We start from the raw sequence: 12,448 nt of genomic DNA, 5'->3' as shown, positions 1-12,448 counted from the left end.
GTTATGAATGGAAAGGGTGGCATCTGTTCTCAAAGCTGTGTTTGCACTGAATCACACCATCACTATGGGAAGGCACCGGCTGATCACACTCAGATCTCATCTGCAGGAACAGCACTGAAATCCTGGAAGGGGACCAGGCTTCTACAAAATCCCTCTGCCAGGCTTCACTTCTGTCTCTCTGCACTCAGCTTGTGGATCTTGCTCATGGACCCTTTAGAGGGCTTGCAGGTACCCAGGCTGTGTGCAGACAGCTGGCTGGAGCACCTTTGCTAAGTGTGCCTCTGTTCCCATGGAATGTTGCAAGACCTGGGTATCCATGAGGGTTCTTCCAGACTTTGATAGACCACGTCCATAATAGCCCCCACAAAGACCTCCCTCCTATTCATCTCTCAAAGTCATAGAATCATAGATTCATAAAATCAAAGAATCACAGAACAGTCTGGGTGGAAGACACCTTAAAGCTCATCTATTTCCAACCCCCCTGACATGTGCAAGGACACCTTCCACTGGCCCAGGTTTCTCAAAGCTCCACCCAACCTGGCCTTGAACATTTCCAGCGATGGGGCAACCACAGCTTCTCTGGGAAACCTGTGTGCCAGCACTCTCACAGTAAAAAATTTCTTTCTAAATACAATCTAAACCTACTCTCTTTCAGTCTGAGTCCATTCCCCTTGTCCACTCATGCTCTTCCAAATTGTTTCTCTCCATTTTTCTTGTAGGTTCCCATCAAGCACTGAAGCCCCATGAAGGAAACACATAACTAAGCACATTTAAGCTCCAGACATTTTCTGGACCAGATTCCTCCCCAACTCATATCAATTCTGCTGCAGTATCAGGCTATTGATTTTAGTGGTGGTATTGCTGATTTACACAAGGTTGAATAAGAGGAGAGCACTGGTGACCCCTGTAAGATGGGGATAATAATCTTTAGCAACAACCCAAGGGAAATGTGAAAGTTAATTAATTAGTATTGTAAATCTCTGTGAGATTCTAGCAGTCTATAAATGCATTCAAATGGTACCAGAGAGAGAGTATAAAATTTTTCTTCTTTCAAAAGTTTAAAAACACAGACAAGGAGGAACAAAGTAGAGAACAGATCCAAACATTCAAATTTTGAACAGTGTGTGCATTTCAAGCCCCCTTCCAGTAAAAAGGTTTAAGACACATATAAGACATAAACTGTTTTCAATCCTGAAAGCAAGATTCCCTGACATTTTCTTTAAAAGAAAGTGCTGTCAATACAGCCCAAAGAAGTTCATAAAAGGGCCTGTTTTAAGTTTAGTCAATTAAAGATGCAAGCAAAAGAACTTTAGACATCATTGACCCAGATATTCTATGGCATTTATATTCATAAAAGAACAGAATATGGACACCATGAATTGCAAGAAAAATTCCCAATACAGATGGTTAACGCGCCATTCTGCCCTTCAGTACTGCAGAAGTCGGAAAGGTGAGGGAGTCAAATGTAGAGGGCTATTCCCTCATCAAGGGAGGAAAGTGTGCTATTTAATAATAATGAGAAAGGGAAGAAGATTTTTTTAAAGCTGTTGGAGTATCAGGATGATGCTCCAACAGAGCAATATTTCTGGAAGGCCGCATTGTTTAAGGACAATCCAGTCCACTTCTGACATCTTAGTAGGGCACCACGATTCATTTGCACACCCAAATATTTAAATGGGTGCACACATGGTTTGCAGTGAATCATTGGGATTAGCTACTCCTACAGATGTAAGGACAACAAGTGGAACAAGGCATTTTTTATGGTGTGCTACACACAAACAAATAGCACACAGACCAAAAGCTGAGAATGTGCGTTTCCCAAGAGAGACTGTGTTCATTTGTGCTCTGCAGTCTCATTCTCTCCACTGACTCTAAGAAAAGTACTGAGAGATTTGTTGAAAGACTTGAGTAACCAAATTAGGTCCCTTCTTAAGAGATTATGTTTGCATATACAACTCAAAATTATTAGAGGCCTAAAAAGGCTAGTATAATATGACCTACTGCATTCCTTAGGTAGTGGTTGGGGGGTTTGTATTGGATGTGGTTGATTTTCTTGTCTTTTTGTTTCATATCACCTGCTGTCCACAAAGTCAGCACAAAGCCAGGTAACAGATTTAAGTGCACCTGTATAAATTCAAAGCAATCATCTCTGGGGAATCAGCAGAGTTCTTCTTAATTCAGATGATTTCATGGTTTCCACCTGACTCAAGTAGATTTAAAGAAGCAAAAGAAAATGTTCATCTATTAGCCACCATCATCACCAAACCAGTAACTAAGTCAGAGGAGGCTGGTTGGAGCTCACCAATCCCATTGAGTCCCATAAAACTAATGTATTTTCTTAAATATGGTGACAAATGACAGCTGTAGATGCAAATAAGAAAGTAGGACAAGTATTAAGCATAACTTAATTTGCAGCATCATGTTGATAAGCCAACACTTTTGCTGCTCGTTTTCAATGTTTTTCCCTCTAAAGAGTCCTGTAGCTGCCTTTACCCTGGCATTCCATTACTGCCTATTTGTAGCTGGGCTCTGTGACTACAACTGCACATACAAGGGCACTTCCTCCACAATCACCTCTCTGTCCTGCAATCAATAGCTTCCTTCCCAGGTGGCCTAGTCACTGATCATGATCCCTTATGTATATGCAAAACCTTTGTGGATGAATCTTTGCAATAATTGCTGTGTTGTAAAGAAAGAACCATTTTTGGATAAATGGTACTCAGCAGGGTTAAAAAACGCCCCAAACAGCAGCTGACATTATCAGCATTTTTCAGCTCTCATCTGTGCTCAGTGTGCTATACCAGGTATAACCCAGGAGAAAAACCAAGCAAACCACGTGATAGCTGAAGATGTCTTTTGCAAATGCTTTGAAACAAATAAACCCAGAATATTTTTTTAGAACTCACAAAAAGCGCATTATTTATTAGCACTGATTCCCTCAGCCAGAGATTACACCTGGATCTTAACCCTCAATTCCCTATGATCTCTGTGTTTATTCTTCCTTGAGAATGAAATGCATTTGCAAAGCAGAATAAGGAAGATTTTCTGATGTTGGTCTGGTCACGGACCAGGCTGGGCTCTAGGGTGTGAGTCAGGCAACCTTCCCGCTGCTCCCTACTTGGTCATCTTTATGGTCTATCTAGAAAGAAAAACATCTCTTCTTAAGCACAATATCTAACAGGACTGGAAAGCAAAAACAGGGTTTAATATAATGTACCTGTGACAATAGTTTATTTCGTTTCCAGGGGAGTCTGATCTTCCCAATGACAGGCAAGGGAAACTGATGAACTAAAATAAAAGTGGGTAACAGATAAAAAATAAAAGTGGGTAACAGATACAAAACTGTTGCAGACTGTTGTAGTGTGTTTGTTAAGTTCATTTAATTCCTCCCACATTTTATGTATCTGCTCCCTCCCATTTTGTGTAAAATGGTTCTGTCCTCCTCAGTTTTCCCGCCACAGCCCTGCCAGTTATATTGTCAATCTTTTAGGTTATGTAATTCCTCCTCCCCTTCTTCCCTTATATGTATATGTGCTTTTTCTCCTCCCTGGGACAAGACAATCACCCCCCCCCCACTCCACCTAGCATTCCAGAAGCTTCTCCTCTTTGGGGGTTGTGGTTGGCTGTGGTCCCGGGGCCCCTCCCATACCTTGTACCTATTGGGCTCTCCACTATGTCATTTGTGTTAAGCTCATCCCCTCTTCTCCCCCTATTGGTCTTCTGTAAACCCCTCCTGGATCCACCCCTTCCCTTTATGATCCTGATGCGCCTTTTGTTCTGGGTCATTCGCTGGTACGTCAGGGCATCCCTCCCTGGTTGGCATCGTGGGCTTTCCAATAAACCTGTTTGGCCCCCAGCGAGTGTCCAACTCCTTCCTTCTCGTCGTTTAGCAGTGATCCAGTCCACAGCCAGCACAGCCTGAGGCCTTACGATGCCGAGGGGTGCTGGAAGGATATGCAGCTGGGTGTCAGCTTTAACCTCAGCCAGCCAGACTCTGCCCTTCTCTGCCCTGCAAGGCCAAATACACCCCGCCGCAGCAGATTTAGCTTAAAAGTTGTCCTAGGCTAAGACAGGTCCTTCTTATTTAACACTACTCTGGGAGTAGAGCAAGTGTATGGCAAGTAGAGCAAGTTTGACAGGATGTCAAACACTGCTTTGTCTCCTTACATGAGTTGACTTTAATCATCAGAAATCTGTGAAGGTCCAGATTCTGAAAATTTCTGTAGTGGCTCTTAGTGCCTCAGTTTCGTCATCCATTTTCTGTTAGCACATTATTGTTTCTTACACAGCAATAGTGTCTAGAGAAACAGTGCCTAGAGGCCAACCAGCTCAGCATTCCATGGTGCCTTGGTAAGATATGGAAAATTACATTCTCTGCACCAGACATATAACAATGTAATTGTTTATCTTCATTATAGACCTCTCATTGAGCCTAATGCTTCTCAAGTGCTTAGAAAGCCTGCAGTGAAAGGTGGGTTGTAAATGCAAGAAGTGGTACCACAGATAATAGATTACTGTGATTGAGGTAAAATCACAAACAAATATAATGTGTGGTGCATTAAAAGTAAAGAAAAAGCCAAGGATTTAGTAATCAGCTATCATCAAACTAAAGAAAAATATCTCTCTCCAAGGAGTCTGGCTACAAAGTGATGGGTGGACTTCAGTTCAAAAGTTCAATTATACAATTTCAGATTCAAAGGAAACTTCAACTCAGCTATTGCCTGGTGATACGATTACTGAAACCTTGAAGGAAGGAAATTGAGTTTGAGCTGAGTGTAGGAGCAGTAATTTACCAGGTGGAGTAGTCAGAAAACATTAACCCTGTAAATGCCATTGGCAAAGCAGAGTTGATTAATGCACCAATGTCTTATTTCTAAAGGCAACAGTCACTTTCTAACTCATAACACAGAAAAAGTACATTTTCAACTTAAGGAATTAAGTTCTGTCCAAAGCCTAAGGAAAATTTCTCTATCTTGAATATCTGATAGAAGAATTACTATCCTGATCTAGTCAGAAGTCAGTCTAATCCTGGCTTCCCAATAGCAGTAAACAGCATCACCAATTTTGGAAGAAGAAAAATAAATCTTGTAATAGTTTTGTTGTTATAACTTGCCCCAGTGAATCCCCTTCTTATATAGGTCATAAATCAATTTATGTCCTAAGTTACCAAACTGTTGGCATTGTCAAAGTCTTTTTTTACTGTTGTGGTTGGGAGCTAAAATTCAATTTTTTCTATGATACTCTTGGATAGTCTACCTGTCCACCTTGCTAACATCAAACCTTGACATTTAAGTGTCTGCCTTTATGTAAGCGCATGATTAAACCTGATTTCATTTTGCGTTTGCATGGCAAATTTCCACCTGCAATGCTAAAAGTATCTACATTGGCATTGATTTTACCTTCTATCCAAGCTGGAACAGAGCAATGATTGCTATAATCTACTTCAACATCCCACTTAAAACACTGTACATCAGTTTAACTCACCAGCTGAGCATCTGATCCAATATCTCATACCTGAGCCAAGGATTTGCTTCCATCCAGTCATGGACTTAAAAGCTTCTTATCCCCAACTTTAAAAAGCCAGTAGGTTTAGTTTGGACCCAAGGAAGAAATCTTCTGTGCTGAGGGTGGTGAGACACTGGCACAGGCTGCCCAGAGAAACTGAAACACTTCCCTGGAAGTGTTTAAAGCCAGGTTGGATGGGGCTCTGAGCAACCTGGTCTAGTAGAACAGGTCCCTGTCCATAGCAAGAGGGTTTAACTACATTTTTTCAAAAAGATTGCTTTCAACCCAAAGAATTTTATTATTATATTTATGTTTATTATTCAATATTCCATTAATTGTGTGAAACTCTGGTTTACAGTATTTTATTCTTGAATACTAGCTGTCCAGCCACAGAAGGGGAGGACAACTGGCATAAGATGAGCCTAAATTTTCTTACTCAATTGGTGTCCTATGCAAGTGATAAAATTCTATGCTCAAGTCCAACTTTGAAGTCTCTCCACAGTAGTTTGTAAAAAGGACATTTCAGAATTGATTCTGAATCACAGAATGCCAGATTGAAAGGCACCTCAACAAACATTTGATTCAAAATTTCTTGGGAAAATCATGGTCTAGACAAGATGGCCCAGCCATCCAACCAAATCTTGAAAGTATCCAGTGTTGGGATAAAATGCTGATTTTTTTTCCTCACTTGATCTACAAGAGTCCCCTTTGTCAGGAGAAGCAGCTGGAAAACAGTCAGGACATACTATGGTCTCTCAGTATGTGACTATGTGTCCTGGTCACATAACTGAATCATGATGCTATTTACTGCAATCAGGGAAGCCAAGCAGATCTTGGAATGCCCAGCCCCTGGGACACACAGATTTAAACGTCTTGTGCTACTACAGGCATTTCAGGGGTCCACCTGCCAGCCCAGAATCCGCTGGTTCCCTGTGGATTGCAGCACATCTGCCAGCCTGTGCAGGAGCTGTGGATGCTGTGAGAGGTCTCAGAAAGCACCTCGTGCAAGGCCACCAGCTCTGTAGGTCAGGATTCGAACACAATGTGTGAACAAACCGTAAAGGGCAGCAGACCTGACCCACCACTGACCAAACACGCTTTCTTCAGCATTGAGATTTAGCTCTCCCAAAATGAAGAGATAAGGCTCAGCGGATCCTGTGGGAATTAACTGTATGACCCCTTGAAGATGACAGCCTGGGGCAGTGACCACACCTTTGATGCCAGAGGAACTGCCAATGCAAATAAATCCCAAACTGTTGGCGAATATGGAACTCAAGGAGAAAAGCTCTTAATCTCACTAGACAGCTGGGATAAACATTTATAAAGGAAACATTTTCAAAAGGCTAGGCAGATTATAAAGGCACCAGGAGTCACTGAAATCTTGTTAAACATTGTTCACTGCATTACTTTAGATTTTAGTTTGAACTTACACTGTCAGATAAATTCCATTTATCTCCTGAATGCTTTTCTCACTGTGTTTGTTGCTAAGAATTCACACCTTCACTGAAGATTTACATTTCGTCCTTGATCAAGACAAAGATAATGTTCAGCTTCAATCATTCTAAGGCACCTTTCTGGGTATTTTTCACTTTTCTGGGTCAGTGTTTCTTGGTGTGACACTGAAAATACAGGCTGTGGTGTTCAGCCCTTAGTGTAGCAGAGAAGAATGTTCTTACAGGAAAGGGACTGAATGAGTCCCCAAAGAGAAAAACTCTCTTAAACAATTCCATAGACTTCCAGCCTGACCTTGGGAAAACTACATTACTCTCCTCGTGGATCTATAAAATAAGGAAATAAATGCTTTTTCTTCCCCTTCTGCTGACCTTGCCTTTTCCTACATAAAAGGCCAACCACAATGGGAACAAATTTTAGTCAAGGCTCCTAATCATTCTTTCAATGCAGCCTATCATGAATTATCAACATCATGGTAAATTTGGTGATTTAACCAATGCAATAGCTCCACTATAATACAGAAACATAAATACCTAAATGATATTTTTGGAAGAGCTATAGAAGAATTCTCTTGAGCACTCCCACACTTCCATTTGCTATCCTATCTCACTTGTCATTAATTACAAACTAATGAATGCCATATTCTGTTCTGCATTGATACTTCACTTTCTCCTCCTGTGGGGCCATCAACCAGCACTAAAGGACGTGTGCAGACTGACAGCATTTATCTATGCCATCTCACAAAGCTCAGCTTTTCAGATAAAACAAGACTTTATTACAAAATAACCCCTCTTTCCAAAAACCAATTTCACTGATAATCCCTTCAGTTAGGTGCAGTCTGTACTAGAAATTAATTTTACCCATACTCTTACTTAGATGATGATAAGGATGACCACATGCCCTGTGACATTTACCACAGCCCCCTGTACATTTCCCTGATGTTCTAATACCATCTTTTCACCCAAACTGTCCTTAAGTAAGTCTGGTTTCCTGTATATTTTACCTCCTTGGCCATACAGAGAAGATTATTTTGCTCCAAATTCTTTGTTATAAATTATGTTTGAGGCAATGGAGTGATTTATACCAATAAATCTTGACCATTATCTCTATGCACTTAATGACTGTCTACAATAATTACCTGTGGTATTAAATCTATACTTTTAAATTGTTACACTAGTTGCTTGCATGGTTTTTTTTTGAACTCACAACTCATTAACTCATGAGCATAGTGAAGATACTAACAGCAATCAGGAGCCACTCCTGGAAAGCTCTTTGGACAGGGTGATCTTATTTTGGGTGGTTACAAGTCTGATAGTGCAACCATGGTCTGTTCTCTTCTGCGTGACTGCCAAGTCACGGAATAGTGCTGGGTGCATTTAGCAGCATACATAACCACCTGAAAGCATCAAGGGAGGAGCTGAGAGTGTGGCTGAAAAGGCAAAATTATCTAATTGCCTCTAAAACACACCGTGGATGGGCTACAGACCTGCAGACTATATGCTCTGTTAGCTGATGATAGAGTAAAAATTATTTTATGTCACCTGGGAGATGGATGGGGATATGAACTATCTCAAGTGCAATCTAAAATAGACTTAGGACTGCCTGGACTAGCCAGGGCTCCTTGTAAGCTGGTCAGAAGCCCCATACCTTCATGGACTTTGTCCCTGAGAACCAACCTTTGGACAGACAGAAGCATCAGAACCTCCTGTTCCTACACCAGAATTCCTCATTGCCCATTTTGTGTAACAGATGCCAAGTGGTTTCTGGGGCTCAGACCACTGACTTTTCCCTAATGCCAAAATGGAGAAGGAAATTTTTAGAAAAGTCAGAAAGCTTTTCTGTGGCTAAAAGAAAAGGAAAAAAGAGGAAAAAAGAAAAGAAAAGAAAAATATCACAGAACCTAAAAGTGATTAAAAACTCAGTGTCATAACTTCCCTTCCCACCAACAGACATATTGGAGTTATTGTTAGAAGCATTAATTAATCACACAACTTCAAAATCTGTGTCAGTAATAAAATAAATACGGACAGTACAGCCTGACTCTTCCTGAATATTGGATGTGTTATTACAGTAATTAAGGTGAATAGTGATTACCTGTCTTGCTTGTTGATATTTTCTTGGGCAGATAACTATAGCTACACTAAATGACATTCTAAACATATGTTTGGAGCATCATTCACTAATACATTAACCTCTTTTATATGGCAAGAAAAAGCCACACATTTTAAGTTCTAATGTGCAATATTAAATTTGAGCTTCAAGGAACAGTGATGGGAAGTAAACTGTCTGCAGACTACAGAGTGAAAATCAGTTCAATCATGTTGTTTATCACTCTGATAAAGTGTAAGATCATTGTTTACCCAAATTCTGAACTATGGGGCTTCTTTGTAAAATACAGCATATTGATAGACGTGAGTTAGACACAAACAGGCTGAGTATGGCTAGTATCTGGCAGTGCAAAGGATCAGAGAAAATAAAATAAAATGGCAGCAGTTTACCTTTCCCCTAGGAAAGAAGGTAAGAGGAAAATTACTGGATTGTAGTTAATTTGAACAAAAAGGGACTTTATTTTCAAAACAGAGAATGGATGTTCCAATTAATTATTCCAAATTACTCTAGTCCAGCATATTTTGCCATATCCAAGATTCACTTCAGAAAATGGCAATATTTGGCATTTCACATGATTAGCCCCTGCTTCAGGATATCAGCTTCTCCCCCCAGTCACCTCTCCTCCTCCCAGACTACATTGCCCTCTCCCTGCTCCTGCAGTACCTGTGTTGTCATCACCAACAGCGACCAAACCTCAGCTGCTTCTCCAAGTGACTTTGTCTCCCACTTCCCATCAAAAGACAGCACTGAACATAGGGTAATTCTTGATATGCCTAGAAAGACTTCCCATCTCAAATTCCTCAGCAGCACTGTTCCACATTCTTATATATTCACTTCTTTCCACTACAAAGGAGTCTGCACTCCATTCTTGCAGGAAGAGATGGATTAGATTAGACTGAGTTTATTAACTGCTTTTTTATCCTTTGGGAAACAAGACATTATAAAAACACAGGATTTTGTATTACCATTAAAGTGATGAACCAAATTATCATTAAAATGTAGAAATTGCGAATGGACAACCAGAGTTTTTTCTATTAGAAAAATCCACATTTTATGGAAGTTGATCTTGAGGCAGTTTTCAAATGTGCGGCCTCAAATGTACAGAATTCATCGATGAGCTCTAAAGATGACACTGCCTGGATTATACCAGCACAGCAAAACCACAAAGGACCAGCTGCCTTCTGAGCTGGGAGCAGCACTTAGGTGATATCAAACTTTTATAAGACAGGGAAGCGGGATCCCAGCACATGAATGCTAAATAGCTGAGGAGCCAGAGTAGAGTGCTGAGGAACATCACAGTTTATCCCACCAGGCTGAAACAGAGCACTATCTAACAAGACTAAGCACAAAGAGAAGGGGTTTAAAGCATTCAAGTTGAGTAGTGGAAAACCCTGTTTATACCTCAAGTTTCACTGTGGTCTTGAGAGGCCACAATAATTTGAACTGTTAGAAAGAGGAAACAGACAGCAGCCTGTGTCGTGATACAGAGAGCAGAGTATTTCAGGGTCCCTTGGAGCAGCCTCTGGAGAGTGAATGAGGACATTGCACAGCCCAGGGGAGGAGGGTGATAGCACACAACATCAATGGAACCATGAAGGGATAGATTCTTCACATGCAGAAGGGAGGGATAAAAGCATGGATCATATCAGCTACTCCTAAACAGATGTAAGACAAGGGAGAGGAGGAGGACTGTGTTGTTCCAGTAGAGAGTGAAAACAAAACAGGATCTTGTATAAGGAGGGTCAAACACATCATTAAAGGACTTCCTTGGAACACAGTCTATACATGACTTTGGGCTCAGATCCACAGGACAACATGGGCACCTTTTTTCTGTTGACTTAAAGAGACGGCAATATCTTCAAAAGACCAGACATAAATAATCTTTCTTAATGTCATGTCTCCATCTGAAAATCAGGGATAGCAGCACTCTGCTAGGATTTTAAGAAGAGAAACCCATGAAGTGTTTGCTTACACCAGGAGCAATGAACACATGAGCAATGAAGGTAAGGTAAACAATCAGACACTAATAACTTGTGTCTTACTAGTTTGTAAATATTACAGACATTGAATCCCATTCATTCCTGGTACAATGTCATTAATGAGGTCACATTCTGCATTGTCTGTCTTTATCTTTCTAATGATCCCTATGGAAAATTGAGGTAGAGAAAATGAGAAGCTTCATTTTGCTTAATATCCAAAGTGACAAGCCTTTGTAAGTGGTGAAATGAGATTCTTCTACACAGGTATAGTGATGAGGCTTGAAAGAAGCCTGTTGCTGGATTAAACAGGGTAATTGCAGTACAATTAGGTACAAGCACTTAACTCCTCTCTTCCAAATTCTCAATTATAGTAATAAAAATGCTTTTGTTTTGTCTTTTGTGCTTCATGGCTTACAAATGCTCCTGTCTTCTGCAGCTGAAGAGAAAAAAAAAGGAGAGAGAGAGAGAAAGAAAGAGCTTTGACACATATCCAATGCAAGTGGTACAGTGTTCCTCATGATACATTACAGCAATGCTTAAACCCTGACAGCCCCAGTGTAACAGCACAGCTAAGTCTATCACAGTTCTTTCCTGCCTTCTGAAAAGAGCTTTGGATAAAATGCAAAGTAACACTCTTAAAAAACCTTCCAGTGGTTTTCAGAATTATTTTTTGAACTCATCTAGTAAATCATTTTCACTTGCAGAGCTCATGGGAGACAACCCACAAACTGAAAACAGGATCCTTCTGATTCAGTCAGCCTTGTGAGCATCATTCCTAAATGCAGGCAAAGGACTCCTGATTCCTGCATACATCTCCATTATTGGCAAATATTCTCTAAGTCACATCAGTGAAAAAAGATGCCCAAGATGAAGAAAGCTGATGTAGCTTCTTCATTACCTGCATCTGTTTTCTCACAGAATTTGAAGGACACTTACATCACTTAACACTGTTTCATTGGTGGATGGCTTTAACTTTTAAAAAAATTTAATTAGGCCAAAAAAATACTCACTGGTGAAAAACAGCTATGTTTATATTTCTTTGCGTGTAGATCTGGGTATTTACATAAAAAAGGAATTGCCAGGCTCTAACCAAATTTTACTTTGATTTTGACCTGACCATTGCCCCATTCACAAGTGCCCACCTCCAGATCATATCCTCAGCTTTCTTCCACCTCCGTTTTCTGCTTTACAGGGCAGACCTATCTAGAAATCTGCTGTTTGGTGGTTCTATTTGATTTTATTGGATTTTTCAACATTGCATAATATTTTTCACATTGCACACTCCTTCTAGGCTTCTTTTTCACACCTTTCTAGTATCCAAAAAGGCACAAGAGCATTCAAATACTCCCCACAGGACATGGGGTATGTAAAGGAGTACAAAGCAGAACAGAATCTTTAGGACC

This window comes from Zonotrichia albicollis, chromosome 3 (genome assembly GCF_047830755.1).
Source record: "Zonotrichia albicollis isolate bZonAlb1 chromosome 3, bZonAlb1.hap1, whole genome shotgun sequence".
Classification (NCBI taxonomy): Eukaryota; Metazoa; Chordata; class Aves; order Passeriformes; family Passerellidae; genus Zonotrichia; species Zonotrichia albicollis.
Note: the sequence above shows the minus strand (reverse complement) of the source record.